The sequence below is a fragment of the Pan paniscus genome, chromosome 15 (assembly GCF_029289425.2).
Source record: "Pan paniscus chromosome 15, NHGRI_mPanPan1-v2.0_pri, whole genome shotgun sequence".
In the NCBI taxonomy this organism is placed as follows: Eukaryota; Metazoa; Chordata; class Mammalia; order Primates; family Hominidae; genus Pan; species Pan paniscus.
Window position 1 is genome coordinate 25225747 of NC_073264.2, and position 26756 is coordinate 25252502.

General features: G+C 40.8%; 1 pseudogene; it reads right to left on the reverse strand.

Moving 5' to 3' along the window:
* Nucleotides 1-710: 710 nt before the first annotated feature.
* On the reverse strand, nt 711-11723 carry LOC100969094 (dehydrogenase/reductase SDR family member 2, mitochondrial-like; annotated as a pseudogene).
* Between the last annotated feature and the right edge of the window lie 15033 nt (nt 11724-26756).

Here is a 26756-nt window from a genome sequence, read left to right on the forward strand (position 1 = left end):
GAAACAAAGGCCCAGAGAGTTTAGTTAGCAAGCATATGTAGCTAGTGACAGAGCAGGGATCTAAAGGTAGGTCTCTCTGACTCCAAAGCCCATGCTGTCTTCATTACATTTGTAGTTTGCAACAAGTTTTGTGAAGCCAGATTCCGCAAGAGGTGCCCAGTACCAGGAACAGGGACCAGATGGTTGAGCACCAGGCCCCTAATCCAATTTTAAGCTGGGCATTTCTGCTTTTGTCTGTTTTATATATTGGACTCCTATGGAGGTTATTCTTTGACAAAAGGTTTCTGCCATTAAAAACAATTTGAAAACCATTGTATTGTGTTCAACCACATAAATTACTGTATTTGGCCATTTTCTATCAACAAAAATGATATTTTTTGTCCCTCCCGCTTCCTCTTACAGTGGCCCTGTCCTCCTTGACCTTTTCCCAGCCCCTGCCAGTCATTTCCCAAATTAGAAAGTCTGCTTCCTTGCTATCTCCACAGCCCATGGTAGATGCATCACCTGTGAGATGGGCCTAGGGCTGTCTCTTCCTGTCAATTCCCCACTGTTCTCAGTGACTCGGGACCACTGAGATTCAATCTAATATCACACCATGTCTGTGTTAGCGCTGGAAGGGGCCTCAGAAGTCCTCATTAGTTAGAAGTCCTGGTTGTGTTTCACAGATGATCACACAAGTCCAGAGAAGCAGCCCAGTCTATACTAGCTGCTCAGTACATGCTTGCTGAATTCAGTGGCTGCTCCAGAACGTCAATATGGGAACTGAAGGGAAGCAAAACAGTTGGGAAAAGAGTCTTAAAACTACATCTATCTGCAAAGCACTTCACCTGAGACTGAGGAAAATTCACTTTACCTCCACTGGCCATTTTAAAGAAGAGAGTGAGGGCAATGCTGGTGGAGATAACTGGGTGGCCCTGACCTTCAGAGGAGGCATGTCTAAGTAGGGGGAGATGTTTAAGAGGCTGGGGCATGGCCAGAGGGATCTATTTTAGAGCAGGAATGAGACAGGCCTAAGGTGTGTTCCTAAGGTGGTCAGAAAATGAAACCTTCTAATGATTGGGCTGAAATCCAAGAACGAAAAAGGAACTCCCAGGAGCACAGGCAGATTGTTCCAACCCTAGGACAAATGGCATGGGGAGAACATCTGGGAACATCCCGAGTCGCCAAGACCAGTGGGGAATTGACAGCGAGAGACAGCCCTAGGCCCATCCCACAGGTGATGCTTCTATCACGGGCTGTGAGGACAGCAAGGAAGCAGGCTTCCTAATTTGGGAACTGACTGGCGGGAGCTGCGAAAAGGTCGGGTAGGACAGGTGTAAGAGGAAGCAGGAGGGATAAGAGTTGAGTGGGACTGGGAAACAACTGCTGTAGTTACAGGCCGGCTATAGGGTGTCTCAGGGTCATCAGCCTGAACTCTTGTGGCCAGAGCTCCTGTAGCCCAAGGGTCTCTGATTCCAAGACTGTTGTCAGGACTCTGGGACCTTCTGTCTATGGATCCTTCCTCCTTATTCCAGTCAAGTCCTTGCCAGACTCCCTGGGCACTCCAGATGTGAGAGATTGACACTAATGGATAGAACTTTTTTTTTTTAGCTGACCCAGAAGCATGAAAGCCACACACTCACCATTCTTGTATGACCGGCTCAGCTAAGCCTGTTTCCCAGTAGGAATGTCTAACTCTCAAATCTGCCCCCTCTCACTCTAGTTCCCCTGCTGCCTGTTTGATATCAAGCAGCTACCTCCTTATTCCCCTTTCCCACCCTCACCCCATCTTCTCCGTGTGGGGCAGCAGCTGGCTCAGCAGCAGGCTGGGGCCTTCACAGTGATGTTTAGGATCTGAAATCAGAGCAAACAGGAGATGGGGGAGTGGAGATGCAGTCAGTCCAGCAGTCTCAACATATTAGGAAATGTACCAGGTTAGGATGTGGGCATGATGGACTCTGACACCCACAATGTGGGTGGATTGTTGGCTTTCCTGTGCATTCATGGAAATGGGGGCATCCTGAAGATAGAGGAGTAAGTGGATTAGGCTGAAGACTCTTCCAGCAGAAGACCCCAGAGTCTATGGGTTGTCTTCCCATGTTTCCAAGCATACCAGTTTCATCTGGAGCAGAGGAGGCATCAACAGCTGAGTCTGGGGAAGGCTAGATTTTGGGGTGATAGCCAGGAGGTACCCGTGTTAGGGATTAGGCTGTCATTCCCTTCTCTGTGCCCCATATTTTTTGTGACTATTTGGTTTTTGGTTGGACATTCCCTGCAGACTGGTAGCTCCTGAACAGTGGGGACCAAAACTGCCACTTAGACACTCCTACATCCATCTCACAGATGGGGAAATTGAGGCTCAGAAAGTCCAAGCTCCAGGCCTCACTCTGCACCAATGAATCTGTCATGGGAAGGTGGATGTGTGAGAGCTGAGGATCAGCTCTGGATGTGTGAGCCTAGATGGAGAGAGGGTTACATGGCAGGAAGGTGAGGATGAAATCTGGCCTGCCCCCTCTTGGTTTCCCCAGACCTCACCTTGTCCCAGACCTGCTCACTGATACCCAAGGCACTTCCCACCAAGGGACTGATCTCTGCCATGCACACCAGGAAGTCCACACCCCCACAGTGTTCCAGGGCCTGAGAGTGAGAAAGGGACATAAAGGAATAAGGTTATGGAAGAGGAAGGTGTCTGCAGCAGTGGAAGGTGACTCCTGTTTAATGTCCCAGAGGCTGTTCCTAGGTCAAGTTCAAAGCACAGGAGAACAATATCATGTGAGGATGGAGATTATCTCTTTTCCTTTAGGAGCCAGGTACTGAGCTTCTGGATAAAAAGCAGTGGAGCATCACCCAGTACCCTTTCACATCCTCCTTCTAGTCCCAGGCACTGTTTGCTACCCGTCCCCAAACGCATCTCTCACCTGCACTGTGTCTTGAAATTTCACTGTCCCCTCTCCATTTCCCTGAACACTCTACCTCTGACTATAAGATGAGGGCTTCCTTCTGTACATCTCTGTCCCCTCAGACTCCTCCTCAGGAATCTTCCAGGAGGGCCTGGCTGGCTCCACGGAGCTGGTGGAGAAGCCAGCTTCTTCTTTCCCACCAGCATAGCCCCACCCCAACATCTCCCTGAGTCCCAGGCCACATGCACTCCCTCTCTCCCTGAGGGAGAGAACAAACCTGGGTGGAGAAAGGACGCCCTCCCTGAACTGGTCCTTTCTGTGCCCAGGTCTGTTAACTGGAGACTGGGCCTCGTGGACAAGGCTCAAGTGACACATAGTTGACCCGATTCCTGTGATGGTGCCTTTATCCCTCTGCCCTACTGTGGGTCATAGTATCAGAATCCCTGAGCCTGTCTGCGCCTCCTTCTATGCCTCTTACCATGACCACCAGCCACTCCCAGTCCTCAGCCTTCCCCGTGTGGCACAGGGTGTCTGGCACATGCTCAGCCCCTCCCCCTAGAGCGTGGCCACAGCCCAGTCCACGTTCTGCTGCTTCCCGCTGCTGAGGACTACGTGGGCCCTATCGTGGGCCAGACGCTGGGCAATGGCGAAGCCGAACCTGGGGGCAGAGATGAGGAGGAGGTGACAATTTAGACTAGGACTGAGACTTTTCTTGCTGCATTTCTAGCCCTGAGGCACCAAATGAATTCTCTCCACTAACTCAGAGCAGCTAACCTCATGCTGGACTATGGATGGTCAGAGGACCAGAAGAGATAAAGAGGAAATAGGTCAGTCCACAGATGCATTGAACCTCCTATGTCCACATCAGATCTTCTTGGCCTCCCCTCCCACTAGAATCCCTACTATGAAAACTCGTTCTCAGTTCCTCAAGGCTTTGGTTTGCTTTGCAGCTGCAACCAGAGAGCTCCCTGCCTCAGGCATGTGAAACCACTGAGTGCTCACCGGCATGCAGCTTGAAAGTGTGAGGCATTAACCCACATAGGGCAACTCTTGACTGACGGAGGAATTCTCTCCTCTTCCGCTGATAGATGCCTCTGAGATGCATTTCCTGCTTCCTAGAAGACCTTTGAAACCCATCACCCAGTGGCCTATAGTGGGCCGACTCCATTACACATCCTGCACTGGTTTTGTCTCCTTTTCCAGTTTCCCTTCCTTTTCCTCAATATTTCTCATTAAGATCACCTTCCCAAAAATCTACTAGCAGTTAAATCTAGTAGGCTTTACTTTGTGGGGATGAGCCTAAGAAAATGAGGTCAACAAGACCCAAAGACACTCACAGTTCCCAAATTCCCAAAGAGTTGCTCTCACCTGTTTGTAGATCCTGTGATCATGGCAGCTTTGATGGCTAGTTTGAGCCTATAGTTGGCTCCACTGCTGGTGCTTCTCATGCAGAGTGGAGCCACGGGGGACATGAGGCCGCCCAACCCAGGGTCAGAGGTCTAAGTAAACATGGTGGTTTCTGTTTGATCTTCCTCTTGTTGAACTCAGTCCAAGGAGGGAAGCCTCTAAAAAGGCAATCACAGTTCCAGTAAGCAGTTCTTGTAAGCAATAAGCAGTTTTGGGCTAGAACTGGGTGGGTCTGGGAATAGCTCCTGGAAGATCAACCTCGAGCCTGCTCCTTTAGCCTTTCCAGTGATTTTATGAACACAGAATTTCATATGTGAAATCTCTTCTCTTTAAATTAGCTTGAGTGGCTTCTGTTATCTGGTATCAAATTCTGGCATATGCACACATAGGTTTGAGAAAAGAAATAATTTTTATCTGAGGAATACAAATCTTTTTAATTATTAGGCCCAGAGAGACATTAAAAGGAGGCCACAATCCCACACCCTACTCCCCTCTTTGAGCTAAGTATTCATCTCTTGACACTGCTTGCTATTGCCACAAGTAGCTGGAAATTAACTTAATAATGCCACACCAGACACTATAACACACACTCTGTAGTTTATAAATGTGTAGCCAGTCACTAATCAATGTTCTTTGTGTAAACCAATGAGAATTTCTGACAAACGGTTTTGTAACAGTCCATTTCCTTCCCCATTTTTTGCCTTTAAAAATCCACTTGTAACTTCTGCTAATTGGAGCGTATATTCAGGGCAACTTGAATCTATGCTCCTGGGTTGCAATCCTCAGGCTTGGCCCACATAAACTCTCTGCTTGTATTAATTTTGCCTCAGCTTCATTCTCTTAGGTCAACATATCCAATAAATATTTATTCATTGAGAACCACTAGGATAATGAACATCTACTTCACAGGTTTGTTGTGAGAGGCCCAAATAAATTAAGATGTGAGAGGGCTTTGTAAACTATCAAGTGCCTAAAGTTCCACAGCTGCTTAAGAGTGATGTGTTTTATCATTTTGTCCTCCATGAGTCTCTAGCCTCAAGCTTCAAGACACATTTGACTCCCTGTTCCCAGTGCTCTCTGCTCTGCCTGCTTTTCATCCCTCAGCCTCTTCTTCTAGACTTGTCTTCATTTTCAGCACATGAGGGGAGTCTTCCTGACACCCCAAAGCTGATTCATTGTCTCCTCCATGTGACCTGATGCCCTCCTGTGCTTACTCCTCACATTCATCTTTCTAACTCAAAGTGACCGTGTTACATTTGTCACTTCTAGCAGGGTGCCCGGCACCTAGCAACGGCTTCATAGGTATTTGTTGAATGAATGAATGAATGAATGAATGAATGAATGCAGATTTGGCTGTAGTGATATAATGGTTTCTTAGGGGCCTCACTGGACCTACAGGTCAAATTCCTTAGTTACTGCATGTCAGACCCTTCCCCTGTGCAGTCAGTGGTGTCAGTTCAGCTCTGGTCTTAAAGCATTTATCATAAAGTACCCATTCTTGATTTTTAAGTATTCAGGCTTTGGGGGGCATCAGGCAATGTGTACACTGTGAACTTGTGTTTTCCTGATATTTAGAATACTGAGTCTCTGTTCAAATCTTGACAAATCTGTAGCTATGAACTTATTTACATAAACCCAATTCCCTTATTTAAGTACTTCAACCTTAGTAAATCTTAGGTAAATATCATAGCAGATAAATGCTTTTGAAGCGAACTTTAAAGATATATTCACAATTCTTTTTTTCTCTGAAATTTGGCTCCTACAATCCCTGCTCATTCATTATGGTTCCCTACCTCCCTTGTAGCCAAGGATTCAAAACAGTGTTGGGTTTCCTTCTCTTCCTACTCAACATTTTGTTAATGTCACTCCAAACAGTTTATTTTTAAAAGCTAAGCATCTCTCTCTCTCTCTTTCTCTCTCTCCTTCTCTCTCTCTCTCTCTCCTTCTCTGCCCCAGTCATTCATATATATATATATATATATATATATATATATATATATATATATATATATATATATATATATATAATTTTGGCAAAAGATACAGAATCTATGCATGCCCTAGTCTCTTCATTCATTCAGTGAGCATCTATTGGGAACCTGCTATGGGCTGGGTGGCCAGAATACAAAGATGACTCATGATTTTGGTACTCAAAGCACTCACAGCCTGAGCTGGGCCTGCAGAAAAATATGACTATAATACATTGTGGTAGGAGGAACATATGAGTCACACAATTTTATGGGAGCACAGGAGAAGGAATGGCGCCTAACTTAACCTTGGGGTGGCAGTGGTTAGATAAATAATCTGGAAAAGGTGACACCTAAGTCAATTGAGGAAAAGGAGCTTCTAATATTGCATTTGTTTGTTTTTTAGGAGGCATGCTTTTTTAATTAAAAAAGGATATATGTTCATTATAAATTGTTTTTAAAATATTTGTAAAATATTTGTAAAAATGTATAAGAAAGTTGAGGGAAAAGTTGCAAAAGACTCTAAAACAGACCTGACTTTGAAATGGACTCTGGGTATCTTCAGTGAAAAACTAGGTGTTATCTAGCTACTCTTCTAGGTGACCTGATTCTGTGGGGTCTCTGTATCTTACATTGCCTTTGAGCTATTTACAACTCAAGAGTTTTAGATAACTAATAAATATTTGCATCTATCCATAGATGCATATAAATTTCATCTGGAGGAGATTCAATTTTCCTTCTACACTGGAGGAAATCAGCTTTGCATCTATTAAACAAACATTTTACTCTTCCCTTTGTCCTATATATGTGTGGTTCTTTGAATTTACCTTTGAATCAGTTGTAATGGCTTTGTGGTTCCCCTCATTAATTAATGAGTTTTTTAAATGTTGGCACTTGTTCATTTTACATTTGTATGGGAGTCATTATCTTACCTTCTCAAAAATTATCCAACATAAGTAAAAATTTGATATTTCACTGTTAACTATTATTATTATTTTGCCATTCTTTAAGTCACCTCTCCAAATAGCCATTGTCATATAATAGCTATGTGTTCAATTTTGCATGAATGGGACCACAGTATACATGACTTGTTTTTTTTAAATTTTTCAGGGCTTATTCTTGAAGGAGAATGGAGTAAGGAGTTTGGAAATATAGAAGGGCATACCAAGCAAGGAAGTTAGCACGTGTAAGGGCAAGGGGGAGAAAAACAGCGCAGAGTGAGAGAAACTACCAAGAGTTTGTTATCCTTGGAACAGCAAGTATGAGATGGGGAGTGGCTGGAGATGAAGCTATAGAATTGGGCAAGGGCTGGATAATGGTGGTTATTGCATGCCAAAACAAAAAGCTTAGACTTTACGTAGAGGGCAAATGGGAGTTACTGAAATTTAATAAGAAATGCAAAGGGGTCAGATATTGATATGGTCAGATTTTTGCCATATAGAGACAACGTTAGCATGTGTGTATATGCAGGTGCACTTATTTGATGTGGCAGCCAGGAGATTCTTGCAGCAAGAGATACTAAGGTCTTGTGCCCATCAGATACTGTCAGGAAATAGATGGCATATTTAAATTGGGTAAATTGAAGAGAGTTTCATGAAGGGGCTATTTAAGAGGCAAAGTATGGGGTAACCACAAGAGATAGTGCAGCACTGGAGCCAGGCACAGGGAGGTTTTAATACCATCCAGGCCTGAAAGGGCAAGAGGAGGAAGTGAGTTACCCCAACAAGGACAAAAACAGATGGCTGCCTGTCAGGGGCTGTGACCTTTGGTTAAGTGTCATAGTAAGCCAGAGACACCCCTGCAGAAGGAAACCATGTGAATAAATACCACAACCGCATTTCCCTCCTTTCCTCTGATCTGTCGGGTTCTCTATTAGCAAAACCCTTCTGGAAGTGAGATGTCATCCACACAGCTCAGCCTCCAAGAGCATGGAACAGAGTGGAGCATGCGCCTGGAGGGGCCAGTGGAAGGTATCCAGCCAGGCCCTGAACTAGTCAGAAGTAGTATAGATGCAGAAAATAAGTTAGATTTGGGAAATCTAACTTTATTAGTTAAAATTATCAGCCCTTCGTGAGAAATTGGTCACCCTCGGAGCAAAAGTTGCTAAAAATGAGGCCCAGTTTTCCAGCTTGGGCACCTGAGTACTTAAAATGTGAATTTCATGTTAGTGCATTATATTGACGACATAATGTTAACTGGATATGATGAGCAGAAGTCAAAGGAACTCTGAATGTCTAAGTAACACATATGTGCCTCAGAGGGTGAGAGGTAAATCCTACAGAGATCCAGAAACCCATCACATGAGTGGTTTTTAGGATTCCAGTGGTTTGAGGCATATTGAGACTTTCATTCAGAGTTGAAAGACAATGAAAATTTGGTAGTGCTCTTCAGGTTTGGGGGACATTGCAAACTATTCTTGGAAATTCTGCTGCAACCTATTTATTGGGTGATTATGAAGGCTGTCAGTTTTGAGTGGGGCCCAGGGTAAGAGAAGGCTCTGTGGCAGGTTAAGATGTTGTATAACCAGCCCTGCCACTTGGGCCACAGGACCTAATGGATCTCATAGAGTCCCAGATATTTGTGCCAATAAAGTTCTATTGAGTAATCCTTGGTAAGCCCCAATAGGGAGTCTTAGCACAGAACCCTAGGGTTCTAGTGCAAGGCAATGCTAAATGCAGCACGAAACAATAAAACATTTGAAAAGTAGCAAGTAGCACCTGATCCCTGGTAGAGACTGAGTATCTGACCATGGAATTTCTTTTCTTTTTTTTTTTTTTTTTGAGATGGAGTCTGTCGCCCAGGCTGGAGTGCAGTGGCATGATCTCAGCTTGCTGCAACCTCTGCCTCCTGGGTTCAAGCAATTCTCCCACCTCAACTTCCCGAGTAGCTGCGATTTTAGGCTCGTGCCACCACGATCAGCTAATTTTTGTATTTTTAGAAGAGACAGAGTTTCACCATGTTGGTCAGGCTTCTGACCTCAGGTGATCCACCCACCTCGGCCTCCCAAAGTGCTGGGATTACAGGCGTGAGCCACCACGCCCAGCCTGACCATGGAATTTCAAAGGATGGCGTGACTAGAGCTACTCATCATAACCTGGGCTTTCTCAGTCTTAAAGTTAGGAGGACACAGCAACAACCCACCATTTGAAGGAAGTGATACAATAGGGATCAGGTCTAAGTAATACCAAAGTAGTTTACACAAATCACATAAGCTGGTGCCCCGATTCCCATGCCACCCACCCCTGTTGCATGGATGCCTCCCTCTCAGCTTATATACTCTCAACTTCTAAGCCATATGTGTTACATGGTCTTAAGGCGGTGTCCCCTATGAGCAGATGGCAAAGGAGGAAATAACCTGGTCCTGGGGCCAACTGAGATTAGTGATCATGGAGCCAGATTATGGACGTCATGATGTGACTGGATGAAAGAAACTCTAACTATCTTTCTGGTTAATTCATATTGAATCTGAAGAAGTCATTTGAAATTTGATTCATGGCTTTGTCTAATATATCTTGAAAACTTTGGCAGTCACTAAACCAGTGTCACTAGGTGGTTCAGCTTCATCTTTTCACAGGTGACTTTTCTCCCCTGGCTAATAACACAACCTATGGGTGACTGTTGAGAAGAGCTGAAAAGGATTGCACACATGTAAATACCTGGAAAAGCTAGTGGCAGCACTGAATGTTGTATATCCATGCTATCATTGCTAATCTCTTGTGGAATTCTCCCCAGCTGTGTTCTTTGATAAGAGCTGAGGTATGGAAAGGTGAGGTCCTTAAAGGAAAATTGTCAACACGTCCACTGCCGCATTCTACCATATATCCGAATTCAGAACATCCCAAAGCAGGTTAAGACATTTAATTTCTAATACAAGGCTATACTCTTCACCAAATTAAGTAAAAAAGAGAAAGATAACAAGCCATAAGGCATGAGTCATTAAAGGAGGCATCTCAGTAACAATATTTAGGATCGTCTTACTGTTGGCAGCTTGAAGTTTTCTTCACTCATCACTCCATTTTTACCATAGTAAAAATAAGGATAGGAAAAGAATATGACTCTCTTCCTTTTTGAGTAGGCCAACTAAAAGGGGAGCTAGCAAAGTGAATTTTACATAAGCAAGAACACGTGCTTTCTCAGGCAAATCATATTTAGGAAAGACCACACATGGAAGTTGAAGATCTGAAAATTTATTTCTTTTTTAAGAAATAATTTTATTGACATACATTTTACATATCATAAAATTTAAGTCTGCATTTCAATGATTTTTGTAACTTTACCAAGTTGTGCAACCATCACATTCGGTGAGTTGTAGAACACTTTCATGGCTCCAGTAAAACCCCTCATGCCCTTTACAGTTGATCCCTCTTCCTAGCCCCAGGCCCAGACAACCTTTATCTACTTTGTCTCTATAAATTTTATAAATTTGCCTTTCTGAATCTTTCATACTAATGAAGAAATTAATTAAAAATATATATATATGGCTACTTACATCTTGGAAAGTCTTTGCATATATACTGTTCTATAACATTCTCTTGCCCAAGGGATGGGACACCTGTCTCAGGTCTATGGTATTTTTGGAAGAATATCTATTCATATCTCTGTATCTCTATAGATCTATTTATATAAAATATTCAACATACAATCTTCTTACCTTTATGGTGAGTCCCAGTTGCTTTGTCTAGGGCACAGAAGGAATCCCAGCAACAGGAGTAGCTCAAGATTGGGCAGGTCCTGGGGTGTCTGGGCAGCTGCTGTTCTCTCTCCTCTCTAAGTCAGGGCATCCTTTCCTTTCTCCTCCCCCTAGGACACACCAGGAGGTCTCCCTGCCCTCTTTCCAGACTTCACTTTGTTGAGTCATCAAAGCCCCAAACCAGCACTGAGACTCCTTCTGAAAGACACCAAATCACATTCTGTCCATCACGCAGGGCGTCTTTCACAGCTTTGCTTACTGCCACAGTACACGTGGACCTCTATGAATCTCTATGGACTGTGCACATCAGCTCCCAGAAACTCTGGTCCTTTCCTTGCATTTTCTATGTTAACATATGGGCCCACTATCCATTCAGTTGTCTAAGCCAGAAACCGCAGTCAGCAAAGATCCTTCTCACTTCTTCCATACCCAATTGTCACCAAGCCCTGCTAATATATCTGCTACCTTTTAGTTGATCTTCTCCTGATTCCTCAGTCACTGCATTTTGTTGGAGTGGTCATCTGTCTTGCCTGAAGTGTAGCTGTAGCTTCTGTTTTGCTCTTACTTCGAAACCAGGCTGGAGGAACCTTTCCAAGGTGAAAAGCTGATCAAGTTCATCTCATTGTGGAGATTCAACCATGGCTTTCCATTGGCTTTGATGATAAAATGTACATTTCTTGCCTTCCCACACTGGGATTTTGTTGATTTGTTCCTGATTCTTTTCCCTTTGCCTTCACAAGCTCCTTCTACTATAAACATAACAATGTTCTTGCATTTCATACTTGCATCTTCTCATTCGCTGGATTGTTCTACTCTTCCCTCAGACTCAGCAAAGGCATCCCTTCTTCAGGGAAGCCTTATAAATACATCTACTTGGTTTTACATGGCTGTCTCTCCAAACCAAGTTTCAGTGTTTCCCCTGCACCTCTTCCCACTGCCACCAGGCTGACAATATCTTAAGGGCAGAGTTCGTATTTTATATTTCTCCAGAGTCATTGCACATGATAGATAGCCATTCATTATTTGGAGTTTCTTAGTCTCTTAAAAAATAATCACACCTCTGTCTTAACATCTGCCTTCTGTAGATGCTTTGAGCCTCCTATGGGGTCATGAGGATTGTGTGTTGGGACCCAGGGAGACACAGTGAAGATTCAGCTGGAGGAAGCGTTTGTGCAACACAGCTTATGTTTGTTCTCTGTTAAAATCCGGCTCTTTCTTCCTAAGGAGAGTTCTAGAGCAGCTGTTTTTATTACTAATGGGTCCATGTTTTGTAGTATGTTCTAAGTACCAAACTAAGGCACATTTGGTGTTTTTATCTTTATGCAAACCCACTGAGGTGGGTGGTGCTATCCCCCCTTGAAACGTAAGGAAGCAATCAGAGAGAAGTTAAATAACCTGCCCAGCCTATTATAATTATTATTCCTTAGCACTGAGATTTGTCTTCAAGCCCCATACTCTCAACTTCTAAGCCATATGTGTTATGAAATGGATAAAATATTGTGAACTAAAAGGCAAATAATTTTGCATCCTGGCCCAACATGCCTATTGAAGTTAGTAGAGTGTCTAAATGCAGCTATGGGTGGGAAACCAAGTAAACTACGAAAACTCTTGCCCCGTCGTGTCTTCAAGTGTGCCTCCCCAGTCTCAGCCTGGGTTGCTCTGAACATATTTTCGTTCCTATCATTTTCCTGGTCTCCATTCCAAACACCTTGGTATAGAATATACCTGTTCTTTCTTTTTTTTTTCTTTTTTTTTTGAGACGGAGTCTCGCTCTGTCGCCAGGTAGGAGCACAGTAGCGCAATCTTGGCTCAAAGCAACCTCCGCCTCCTAGGTTCAAGCAATTCTCCTGCCTCAGCCTCCCAAGTAACTGGGACTACAGGCGAGTGCCACCACGCCCAGCTAAGTTTTGTACTTTTAGTAGAGACGGGGTTTCACCATGTTGGCCAGAATTGTCTGGATCTCTTGACCTCGTGATCCTCCTGCCTCGGCCTCCCAAAGTGCTGGGATTACAGGCGTGAGCCACTGCGCCTGGCCTTACCTGTTCTTTCTCAAGTACTACATGTCTAAGACTTGTTAGCAAGATACAGTCTTCCATTGCCAGTTTTGGAGTCAGGCTTAGATGTGTGGAAACAATTAATCCCTCTATACCAGGCAGTTTCTTTCCAAAGTATGCCTACCTTTATCTGGTTTTCACAAGCTTTAAGTCCGCATATGCTTTTGAAATGAAAAGTGGTTTGCATCCTTGACAAAGTAATTGTCATTAGAACCTAGTCTTGCAAATTTGTTTGACTTTTTAACTTTTAAATTCAGAGCAAATAGTAATATGACTCAGGTCTTGAAGCTATAACTCAGTGTTCTTGCCCCAGGAAAGAACCAGTTGATTCTATCTTCAGGAAGAGAATTTATATACACATACACATTTATATAATCTACATAATCTATACATATATATGCACACACATGCATTATATATGAAAATTTTGTGATAACTGCAAATTGCTGTACACATAATGGGTATATTACTTTGTTAATTTTGTCATTTTGTATACAGCAGCTGTCATCCCATTTGCTATATTTAAGAGTTTTATTTTTCTTAAAATTCCTTTCCTTTCCATGGCTTTTAAAGAAGCAACTTTTTCCTTCTGTTCTCTCCCCAGTTTACTGTAAAGAGGAAAGGAAAGCATTTCTCTATGACGTGCAACACTTTCAGCACTTCTGTGACCAAATGTGTGGGAGTTTTCCTGATACCAACCAATTCTCCTACTCTCTGGACACCAACTGGGCATCCTATAATTCAACTGTGACACGAACTACCTGGAGTTGGTGCAGATGCCACAGGTTAAGGGCTCAGTCCCACAAGACTGCCCCCACTTCAGATGCCAATTTCAAGTAGCGAATCCCCAGGTTACCCACACTTCTATCAGCATTGGCTACAAATGGAGGGTTCTCACGACTCCCTCCTCAGTTTTGATGATTTGCTATGATGGCTCACAGAACTCAGGGGAAGATGTTTACCAGTTTATCATTAAGGATATTATAAAGGACACAGATAGCCAGATGAAGAAATATATAGAGAGAGCTCTGGAGGGGTCCTGAATACAGAATTTCTGTCCCCATGGAGTTGGAATGCAACCCCCTCCTAGCACATAGGATGTGTTCACCAACCTGGATGCTCTCTGAATCCTGTCTTTTAGAGATTTTTTGGGGGGGCTTTGTCACATAAGCATGATCAATTATAAACTCAATCTCTAGTTCTTCTCCCCTACCTGTTGATGGGGGATGAGAGAGGGTTCCAAGTTTCTAACCATGCCTTGATCTTCCTGGTGACCAGGCTTTATTAAGGAACCCAGCAAGAGTCACCTCATTAGAACAAAATATGCTCCTAGCACCTTTATCACTTGGGAAATTACAAAGGTTTCACGAGCTCTGTCCAAGTTCTGACCAGGGAAGATGACCAAAATAATTTTTTATAAGGACTGATATTTTCCTATGGATCTATTTACTGTAGCCAATTTATCAGCCTGCTTTTTTTGTGTGGTCCCCCTACCCTCCACCCCACAAAGAATAACCCCTCTACTGCAAATCAGTAATGCAGGTGAGAAGAGCTGTTTTTCCTTTTAATAAATTCCTACCTGATTTTCAAAAAATCTTATCCAAATAGACTTCAAAGTTTTATTTATAGTATAAGACATGCTGCTGAGGTATGGGACATGGTATATGATACATGCAAGAGTAGTTATTTGTGCTATTTAAAGCTAACAAATTTTTTAAGCCAATCTGTCTTGAATATAATCAGGTAGCTCCAAGACTGGATAACCTTTCTTGAAATTAATCTTTCCTTCTTTTTCATAAATTTAAAAGATTCTTAAGACAAACATAATACATTTCCCTTAAATAACTGTCTTAAACCAAAAGGAATTGAATTTGTGAAAGGTCATCTTGATAGATTTATTTAAATAAGTTATAAATTTATTTTAATTAATGTTATTTACTGTATAAAAAATTTTGCCAGTATTGAATAGCAAAGCAATTAATCACAAGCCAAAGCAATATAAATAAAAATATAGTGTAAGACATCTTATTAAGACTTAGAAAAAAAAGTTTCTCACTGAGTAACATGATCAGACTCAAATAAAGGTCTAGCAGTTATAAATGTATTATATACATGTATTAATTTCTTGATCTCTTTTATAGGTCCATATGTGCATAGAAAATAATATTTTTGAAGTTAAAAATAAATAATAAAATTTATGTCTTTCATCTAAAACTTATGCTTACTTTTCCTCTGTGCAAATACTGAATCCTGAATACTAAATTTGTGATAAGCATACATGAATACTATTTTCACCTGAAATGAGATAATATCCCAGTTCTTGATGCTTGTTCAAACAAGAGAAAGCTCACTCCCCTATGTGAAAAGTGGAAAACTGCAGCCAAATGCATATTTCTTTAGGAGTGGTAGAATACTCTTTCACAGAAATCCAAACTTTTCTTAGGTCAGGTCAGTGATTCTCACGTGATTTACTTCAATTCACAAAGTTCTTCATCTTCTTATCAAAGTCAGGTTCCCAGAATGAGCCAAATACTGTATCCAGAGCTAGAGTTAGGATCCTTTACTCGGCCATAAGCTTGTGTGAAAAAGGAGGAAAATACTATTAAATTGTGTTCTGTAGTTTTCCTACTTGTTTTTTAATAACACTTGAGAATTGCTATGTAGTAAAAAATTTAACCTTGTCCAAAAGATGTCTGACTGCTTTCCCCCCCCCACCCTTTGCTCCTGGGAGGTGGTCTCTAAGCCCTTGGAATGTCCCACCTGGGAGTGGCTTTGTTTGCTTTGGGGTCTTGGGTGAGCCAGACAGTAACATAGTGATTTATGGTGGGGGCTTTGAGCCCCACCAACAATGTGATTTAGGGTGGGGGCTTTACCTCACACAGTAGTTGACCTCCTTGGGGACTGGAAACTGACATCAGCCACTGGGAAGTCAAGCATGCCTACATGAGTCCCAGTAAAGACTTTAGACACCAAGGATTGGATGAGCATCTCTCATTGCCGGTATTCTGTGTGTGTTGTTATGCACCCGTGCCAGGAAAGCAATGCTATCCTTACTTCATGGGGAGAAGAAGCTTCTCATATTTGGTAACTTTCCTGGATTCTGCCCTATGTGTCTCTTCCCATGGCTGATTTTTATGCATGTTATTTGCCTATAATAAATTGTAACTGTGGGTATAATAGATTTAAGTGAGTTCTGTTAGTCTTTCTGGTGAATGACTGAAACTGAGGGTGCTCTGGGGATCTTCACACTTGCAACTGGTGTCAGAAGTGAGGGGGTCTTATGATCTATTCTCCCAACTTCATAGTTAAGTAACTTTTGCAGTTGGCCTCTGGACCAGGATTCACTAGATCAACCCTAACTCACTGAACTATGTGATTTGGATAGAGAAAGGAAATAAGGGCAGGGATTGGTGAACCTTTAATTCTGAGTGGCTATCTGGTCATCCATGGTATGGAACTATAACTGCACTGTGATCAGTTATGAGCGGCAAAAGTAATCAATGAAATTTAGAAGTGGTAGACCCGGCTCTCAAGGAGTTGGCTTACTTGATATGCAAGAAAAGGCAAAATAATAAGAAATAAGGGACAAATTATGCTGGGACAACAGACATCTTGTCTACAACCTCTGGTCACCAGGGAGGTTGTCCAGGTGGAGGGAGGGTGAAAACAAGAAACTACTGAAACCAGGGGATAGTGTGAAAGACTTGTCTCATTTTGTGGATCATTACCATCAATTTTTTTGTAAAGCCTTTACTGAAATGATTGTGAAAATGACTAACATAGTGGCAGCATCCTTGACTTTGAACACTGCAGATTAGAAGAACATGTTTGGGTTGCTGTAAAATCCACAGCTCTCTTTTGAACATTGTAGATGTGTATCATCCAGACACATAGCAGGTACAGGTAGCCTGGAGGACTGGATAAAGGCTACTGTAAAATGTGTTTACATTAAGAAGGGGGATTGTTTTACTACAAAAAAAAATGCCAAATGGAATTTTCCAAATAAAGGAGCTGATATACTTCATATGCAAGCCATGTTGGATTAACATTATAATGATCAGGTTATTTACCCACTAAATATAGCCCTTACCTACGTCATGGTAAATATCAAGATTTAAGGGGGACCCTTTTGCCTGGGACCCCATATAATCTTACTGCTATAAAATCAAACAATGGTAAGAGAAACCTCATCAGATGTGTTATCTTAGCTTACCCTTATGGGCTTCACAACTGCTTAGAAAATTAGGGTGATTCACATGAAAGTGAGGAAAGACAAATGGAAGAGTCAAGGGACATGTCCCAGCAGAGCAGAAATATTTAAATGATGAAGAAATGGAATGAATAAAGCTGACATTGATGGAGTTAAAACGAAGGTCTTAATGCAACACTGTGGAAGTTAGGTGGGCCAATGGGAAACCCTCCCGACCCCTCAATATTAAAGGACCTTAAGTAACTCTGCTCTATTTACCCCTGTTTTGAGGAATTAAAAAACAACAACAAAGGACAAAGATGACAATGAGAAACGTGAACTTGAATTACCTGTCACAATGGTCTGCCAGATTAATCAAAATGAAGATTGACTAGAAAACTAGGTCTTCTGTGGGGCGAAATGACCAGGAGTATAGAAGACTTTTCTAGGACTCCTTGACTAGGGACCCCAATACATAGTGATTTCAAAACCTGTTAATGAAGTCTTAATGGGAGCTACAATTAGATTGGGAGGGCACAGACATGCAGTGGCTCATGGGATTAAGGTGAAAGGTCGAATATAAGTTAGAATGTTTTACATTTGTGTTGTTGAAATTGTCCAGTAGAAAAAAAAAAAGAAACGGAATGTTTGGAGGGATTTCATGTCTCCTTTATCTAAATGTGTTATTGGTATGGGTATTAGTCTGACTATGGAACACTTTCCCTATCTACTGTTGTAAAACAGAAAGCATCTAAGTCTGCCCTCAGTCAAGTCTGCCAGTCTTGATGGGACATGCTAATTGGGAACAACTAGAGCTGCTCAAGCCCTCATAGGTTTTAGTTTGAAACATTATAGGACATCCGGTGCACAAAAAGAAATCAATGACATGTTAGTAGCTGAAGTGCTGGTATCCATGAATTTTTTTATACAAAGCTCTGTATGGCTTGTGAAAAAAGCAGATGGCTCATCTGGACTAATAGTGGAATATTGAGGCTTGAATAAACTGGTGCCACCCATAGCACTAGTAGTCTTGATATTGCTTCAATGCCACAAAAAGTACAGCAGGCTAAAGAGTCTGGTACTTAGTGACTGATTTTGCAAATGCTTTTTTTGTTCTATGTCTATCTTAGAAAAAAACCAGTTGCAGTTTGCCCTGACATGGAAAGATTATGTTGTTATAGGATTATTTAAATTCACCAGCTACTACAATAATTTGGTTAAAAGGGATTTGGATTAAAGCAGGTTCTAAGTGTAATAATACACTGTATTGATTATATCCTGATAATATCTGAAACTGAAAACCAGGTGAGGAATGACCTAAATGCAGCAGTGACACACATGACCAGCAGAGGCTGGCTGATAAGTCTAGCAAGGGTCAAGGCCTCTCAAAATGGTGGAATTCTTAGGAATAACCTGGGCAGGTGCCAGCCATGACATTCCATAGGTAAGCACAAATAAACTGATCTCATTACTACTCCTTGAAATAAACAAAGAAGCCCAATGTTTCATTGGTCTATTTAGATTTTGGAGGATGCATATTCCACATCTAGAAATGTTACACATTGCTATCCATAAAACTACCCAAAGAGTGCTGTATTTGAATGAGGGACCAAAAAAGCAAGCCATGGCTGAATTGCAAAAAGTAGTTCCTCTCTCAATGCTTATTTTGTCCTTCCATACCATATATGATCTTGGAAGTGTCTGTAACACATGCCTATTATATGTAGACTGGAGATTACTGCAAAAGCCTGTGAGTACCACTCATAGGTGACCACTGGGATTCTGTATCAGAATATTCCTAAATGGTATAGGAAGATACACACAATTTGAGAAACAGCTACTACCTTACTATTGGACATTAATGGTAACAGCCCCTGTGAGTGAAGGACATAAAATGCTCCTGAAACCTGAAATACTGATATTGTCTTGTGTTATGTCAGAGAAACAATCTAATAAGGAAGACAGCATCCAGAAGAGTTCCATAATAAAGTGGAAATGAGAGAAACATGCTACTGGGTGGACACAGAGGTACCCATTGTATCTACAAGCAGGTAGACTCTTTCCCTCTAGGACTGACTTCTCGGATTGACACCTGAGGAACAGTAGTTAATAGATCTCTATTAACCATCAAAGAGCTGCTTGGTTCATGAATGGCAGTTCCAAGGTGGATGAATAGCCTCCTGTTTGGAAGGCCACCACACTAAGACTGGCAGATTGAAAGACTCTGATTGAAAAAGATAACAAATTAGCTCAACGGACTGAGTCGCATGCTGTTTTCCTGGCAGTGAAGGGGGAATTGAACAATAATAAAAGCTTTTAAGTTTGGGTTTTTACTGACTTATGACAGTAGCCCATGACCTGGCTATATAGTCAATGGAACACTGGCCTATTAAGTGGACGCCTGTATGGGGCACAACCTCATGGAAATTACTATAGGAATTTAAGGAGCACATTAAAGTAGAATATGATAATGTTCATCAGAAGAGATCCTTTCTAGGGTCAGAAGGCAATTAGAATTGGCAAGAGTATATCCTGTTGTGTTTGCTTGAGATGGCCACCTGGGTCCATGAAATGAGTAGATGTGGTACTTCAGCAATGCAGAGATGGGCTGAATCTAGACATATTCTTCTTGCAGAAAATGCCAACAAGATCTGTTCTGTGTGCTAGTGAGAGAGACAGACTGCAGATGGCTCTGGGACAGATTTCCTGAGGGGAAAAGCCCTTAACACAGCTGGCAAGTCAGTTTCATTGGATCAGTGTGAGTAGACTTGGGAGCAATTAATGGGTCCTGACAGGAATAGACACTTACTCTGGATTGGGTTTTGCATAACCAGTGGTAGATGAACTGTTAAAAATACTATAAAAAGACTGAGAAAAGAATATTATACCAATATGAACCAAGACACATTTCTTCAGACCAAACAACATAGTCTCATCCTTAGAGTTAGGGTTTGATAGAGAATTCAAATAGTCAGTTGAAAATTTGTTATCTAAAACGGAGGAAAATAAAGGCATAAAAGGCTGGCTTACACACCTTCACAAATGTGTGCTCAAATTATACATGGGAGGGGCTACTGAGGGTCCCCACTAGACAGATTCCTCTATTGTTCTAGGGGATCTGAATAAGAGGAGAGAGAGCATAATGACATGACTATAGAAACCTTACCATGGGGAAGGATGTTGGTGTGAGCAAACAATTCTCCCCTGCATCACCTTGACTTTATTTTTCCTACCTGATGCAGTGATCCCAGGACCAGGGCTGCAACTATAGATAATGGAGGCAGGGATGATCCCTAAGTAAGAAAATGTACTGTATTTTGAAACTTTTAGATCAGAATTCCTAAGATCTTGATAAGGTAGGTTGTGCCTTCACCCCATCTGCTAAAATTGGGATTGACAGTGAATGCACCAGCCGGTATTCCTCCTCTCTCCAATAATCAATAATCCTTTCCGACCTTTGAAGAGATGTGGGTTTCAGCCACTGTCCTGGTCCAGATGTCCAGAAGCAAGACTAGTGTAGTGGGTGTCTCACCCTCAGTTCATTTTTGTTGACATAGGGTAGGGTTACAAAGGTATAGATATCATACAGAGGTATAGATATCAATGGGATATCATTATCATAGGAAATGTTTTCTTTAGACTGCTCTCTCTGTGTTTATTATTTAGGTTGGCATAAATGGTGTCACAACTGGGATCTGAAGAAAAATCACTATTGGAAGGAATCAGTGATTCTTGGAACCGGTGTGCAGTACGCCAGTGTGCAGAACTGATGTGTTAACCCTTTGAGCTCTCCACTTTTACAGCTCACTTTTTCTGCTCTGGTGAGACTTCTCTCAGGCTGAGCCTCCCTCCTTTTGGTAGTAGCTTTTGACTTTATTTGGGATTTGATTTTGTTATAAGACCCCCTTAAATAAAGGACCTTACATCCCTCTGGAGGGATAAAAGACTGTATTTTCTAGCAATTCTTTTCTGCTATAAGTACAAATATCCTTCTAGTTTGAGTATTCTGGCTTCCCTAGAATTTTCATTTTGTCTGCAGGACATATCTTTTTTTATTTCCTTTTTTCTTTTCTTTCGTTTTTCTTTTTAATTGTCTTTCTTTTTCCTTTTTAGTTTCCTCATTTTATTTTATCTTATTTTTTTTCTTTTATTTTAGGTTCACAAGTACATGAGAAGGTTTGTTATATGGGTAAACTCATGTCACAGGGATTTGTTGTACAGATTACTTTCTCACCCAGGTACTAACCCCAGTACCCAGTAGTTATTTTTTAGATCCTCTTTCTTCTCCTACTCTCCACCCTCAAGTAGGCCCCAGCGTGTGTTATTCCCCTCAATGTGTCCATATGTTCTCATCATCTAGCTCTCACTTACAAGATAGGATATACACTTTTTGGTCTTCTGTTCCTGAATTCATTTGCTAAGGATAATGGCCTTCAGCTCCATCCATGTTCCTGCAAAGGACATGATATCATTCTTTTTATGTCTGCATAGTATTCCATGGTGTATATGTACCACATTTTCTGTATCTAGCCTGCCATTAATGGGCATTTAAGTTGATTCCATGTCTTTGCTTTGTGAATAGTGCTGCAGTAAACATACACATACATGTGTCCTTATGGTAGAACAATTTATGTTCCTTTGGGTATATACTCAGTAATGAGATTGCTGGATCAAGTGGTAGTTCTGTTTTTAGGTCTTTGAGGAATCACCACACTGCTTTCCACAATACTTGAACTAATTTACCCTCCCACCAATAGAATATGAGTGTTCCCTTTTCTTCACAACATCGCCAGCATCTGTTATTTTTTGACTTTTTAATGATAGCCATTATAACTGGTGTGAGATGGTATCTCATTGTGGTTTTGATTTGCATTTCTCTAATGATCAGTGATATTGAGCTTTTTCTCATATGCTTGTTGGCCACATGTGTGTCTTCTTTTGAAAAGCGTCTGTTCGTGTCCCTTGCCCACTTTTTAATGGGGTTGTTTTTGTTTTTGTTTTTTCTTTCAGATTTGTTTAAGTTCCTTATAGATGCTGCATATTAGACCTTCATCAAATGCATAGTTTGCAAAAATTTTTTCCCATTCTATAGGTTATGTTTACTCTGTTGATAGTTTCTTTTGCTGTGCAGAGGCTCTTAAGTTTAATTAGTTCCAATTTGTCAATGTTTGCATTTGTTGCAATTGCTCTTGGTGTCTTTTTTTGTGAAATCTTTGCCCCCTCCTATGTCCAGAATGGTATTGCCTTGGTTGTCTTCCAAGGTTTTTATAGTTTTGGGTGTTGTGTTTAAGTCTTTAATCCATCCTGAGTTGATTTTTGTATATGGTGTAACGAACGTGTCCAGTTTCAATCTTCTGCATATGGCTAGCCAGTTATCCTGGCACCATTTATTTGAATAGGGAGTCCTTTCCCCATTGCTTATTTTTGTCAGCTTTGTTGAAGATCAAATGGTTGCAGGTGTGTGGCCTCATTTCTGCCCTCTCTATTTTGTTCCATTGTTCTATGTGTCTGTTTTTGCACCAGTACCACATTGCTTTGGTTATTGTAGCCCTGTAGTACAGTTTGAAGTCAGGCAGCATGATGCCTCCAGCTTTGTTCTTTTTGCTTAGGATTGCCTTGGCTCTTTGGGCTCCTTTCTGATTCTATATGAATTTTAAAATAGTTTTCCTAGTTCTGTGAAGAATGTCATTTGTAGTTTAGTAGAAATAGCATTGAATCTATACATTGCTTTGGGAAATATGGCCATTTTAACAATATGGATCCTTCTTTTGCATGAGCATGGAATGTCTCCCCATTTATGTCATCTCTGATTTCTTTGAGCAGTGTTTTGTAATTCTCTATGTAGATATCTTTCGCCTCCCTGGTTAGCTGTATTCCTAGGTATATTTTATGTGTGTGGTCATTGTGAATGGAATTGCATTCTTCATTTGGCTCTTGGCTTGACTGTTGCTGATATATAGGAATGCCAGTGATTTTTGTACATTGATTTTGTATCCTGAAACTTTGCCAAAGTTGTTTATCAGCTAAATAAACTTTTGTGCCAAACTGTGGGGTTTTCTCAATATAGAATTATGGCATTTGCAAACAGGGATCATTTGACTTTTCTCTTCCTATTTGGATGGCTTTTACATCATTCTCTTGCCTGATTACTCTGGCCAGAACTTCTAGTACTATGTTGAATAGGAGTGGTGAGAGAGGGCATCCTTGTGCCAGTCTTCAAGGGCAATACTTCCAGCTCTTGCCCATTCGACATGATGTTGGCTGTGGGTTTGTCACAGATGGCTGTTATCATTTTGAGGTGTGTTCTTTCAATACCTAGTTTATTGAGAGTTTTTAACATGAAGGGACATTGAATTTTATCAAAAGCCTTTTCTGCATCCATTGAGATAATCATGTGGTTTTTGTCTTTAGTTCTGTTTATGTAATGAATCCCATTTATTGATTTGCATATGTTGAACCAACCTCACATCCCAGAGATAAAGCCTACTTGATTGTGTTGGGTTAGTTTTTAGATGTGTTGCTGGATTCAGTTAACCAGTATTTTGTTGAGGATTTTTGCATCAATGTTCATCAAGGATATTGGCCAGAAGTTTTCTTTTTGTGTGTGTGTCTCTGCCAGGTTTTGATATCAGGATGATACTGGCCTCATAGAATGAGTTGGGGAGGAGTTGCTCCTCCTCGATTTTTGGAATAGTTTCAATGGGAATGGTCCCATCTCTTCTTTGTACATCTGGTAGAATTCAGCTGTGAATATGTCTGGTCCTGGACTCTTTTTGGTTGGTAGGCTATTTATTACTGATCCAGTTTTGGAGCTCATTGTTGGTCTGTTCAGGGATTCAATTTCTTCCTGGTTTAGTTTTGGGATGGTGTATGTGTCCAGGAATTTATCCATCTCTTCTAGATTTTCTAGATTGTTTGCATAGAGGTGTTCATAGCAGTCTTTGGTGGTTGTATTTCTGAGGGGTCAGTGGTAACATCCCCTTTGTCATTTCTAATTGTATTTATTTGTGTCTTCTCTCTTTTCTTCTTTATTAATCCAGCTAGCAGCTAGACTAATTTAAAAAACTTACTTAAAAAAAAATCCTGGATTTATTGATCTTTTGAATAGTTTATTATGCCTTAATCTTCAGTTCAGCTCTGATTTAGGTTATTTCTTGTCTTCTACTAGCTTTGGGACTGGTTTGCTCTTGCTTCTCTATTTCTTTTAATTGTGATGTTAGGTTTCTAATTTGAGATCTTTCTAACCTTTGATGTGGGTGTTTGCTGCTATAAATTTCCCTCTTAACACTGCCTTAGCTGTGTCCCAGAGATTCTGGTATGTTGTATCTTTGTTCTCATTAATTTCAAAGAACTTCTTGATTTCTGCCTTAATTTCATTATTTACACAAAAAGGTTATTCAGGATTGGATTGTTTGATTTCCATGTAATTGCATGGTTTTGAGCAATTTGTTTAGTCTTCATTTGTATTTTTATTGTGCTGTGGTCCAAGAGTGTATTTGGTATGATCTCAGTTCTTTTGCATTTGCTAAGCATTGTTTTATGTACACCTGTGTGGCCAATTTTAGAGTATGTGCCATGTGGCAATGAGAAGAATGTATACTCTGTTGGTTTGATGTGGAGAGTTCTGTAAAGGTCTATCAAATCTATTTGGTCCAATGTTGAGTACAGCTCCTGTCCAATGTTGAGTACAGCTCCTGAGTACCTTTGTTAATTTTCTGCCTTGATAATCTGTCTACTACTGTCAATGAAGTGTTAAAGTCTCCTACTATTATTGTGTGGGAGTCTAAGTCTCTTTGTGGGTTTCTAATAACTTGCTTTAGGAATCTGGGTGCTCCTGTGTTGAGTGAATATATATTAATGATAGTTAAGTCTTGTTGTTGAATTGAACCCTTTACCACCATGTAAAGGGTCTTTTTTGATCTTTGCTGGTTTAAAGTCTGTTTTGTCTGAAATTAGGATTCCAACCCCTGCTTTTTTCGATTTCCATTTGCTTGGTAGATTTTCCTCCATCCCTTTATTTTGAGCCTAAGGGTATCACTACGTGTGAGATGGGTCTCTTGAAAACAGCATACCATTGGTTATTACAAGGCATATCTTTTCTGGTAAATTTACTTTTTGTCCTTTTTGCAAGCCTAATTCAATATTTTGTTTGATCTGCATGCCTAGGTTAAAAGTTTTGTGAACACTCTTATCTTGGTTCCATTTTGGCTTGGTTATGCCCACCTGTAAATGATTTGGCCCTTTTCCCTTGTTTCTAAAATTCATCCAAGAGCAAAAATAAACATTCTAGATGGTGTATGCAAGATAGCTAATTGAAAGCCACTACTGTGGTCCCCATCATCTAAAACACTGGTCCAAATTCTTGATATTTTATGAAAGAATTTATAGCATTTTCTTTGTTTTTGAGAAATTAATAAGAAACAGAATTTTCAAACATTAAAGCATGCCAAGTTTTCTGGGACTCCCACTGTCCACATATTATGGCCTATTCTCATGTGCAATTTAAAAATTGATGGGCAAATTACATCAAGAAAAATTCAGAGCCCAAATTATCACTACTCAAGCTGTTTTTTAAAAAACCTTGCAACTATAGAGTTAACATGTAGAGCCTTCTAACCTCCCTATCTCTATTTCTTTTCTGCCGACTTTTAATTTGTCAACTTTTCTACTGATGTTGAGATAAAACTCATTGCTTGTGGCATTTCAGCCAAGGTTTTAAAAGAGTCTCACAGGACTTTCCGTTTAGTGGCTTTACTAATTAAAATAGCTCCATGGTAACCAACAACCTAGACACCTTTTGGAAATGCATATTTAGGTTTGCTTGACTAGCAGTTGTTTATGGTGATGGAACAGTTCATCCAAAGATTGATAGTCTGAAAGGGAAGAACTAGACAAATGTTTTTGAAAGTTATACTCTCAGATCAAACAGGTCAAAATCTTGAGCTCAGTGCAATAATATAAGGTGTCTTTGTCGGGCGTAAATTTTGCATTGTCTGCTATGCAGAGGCCAAAAAGAAAAGAAGCAAAGAAAACCTGCTAAAATGTTTCTCCACCTGCATCAACTGTCAAGCAAACCAAACCAGCAAACAAAATATAGGTTTGTTGCTAAAAAGACTATTTGGAGATTTGGGGGTTTTTTTCTTATAAAATTCAGCCAGTCCTAGCTAAAATGTAAACATTGAAAATTTAACCCTAAACTCATTTGAAACCTTAAAAAATAGAAAAAAAGAAAGAGGGTTTTTTTTTTTTTTTAACCACATTGCTTCACCCACAGTTTTGGTCTGCAGCTTTATTAGATTACCTATGAGGGCAAATAAAGTTTAGCCATATGAACAGATCCCATCTTGCCAAAAATATAATTTTGACCCAACTGTCAAAACTGGTGAATCTGTAAGTTTTGTGTCTCATGCCTAAAATTCTAAAGTGAAAGCTATAAGATCTCTGAGTGTATGTATGTATATATGTCTAGGTGTATCTACCCATATGTGCATATATTATGTTATATGCTATATTTACATGTTATAATCTGGCATACTCATCCAGAAATCCCTTAAGGAATTATATTCAGAT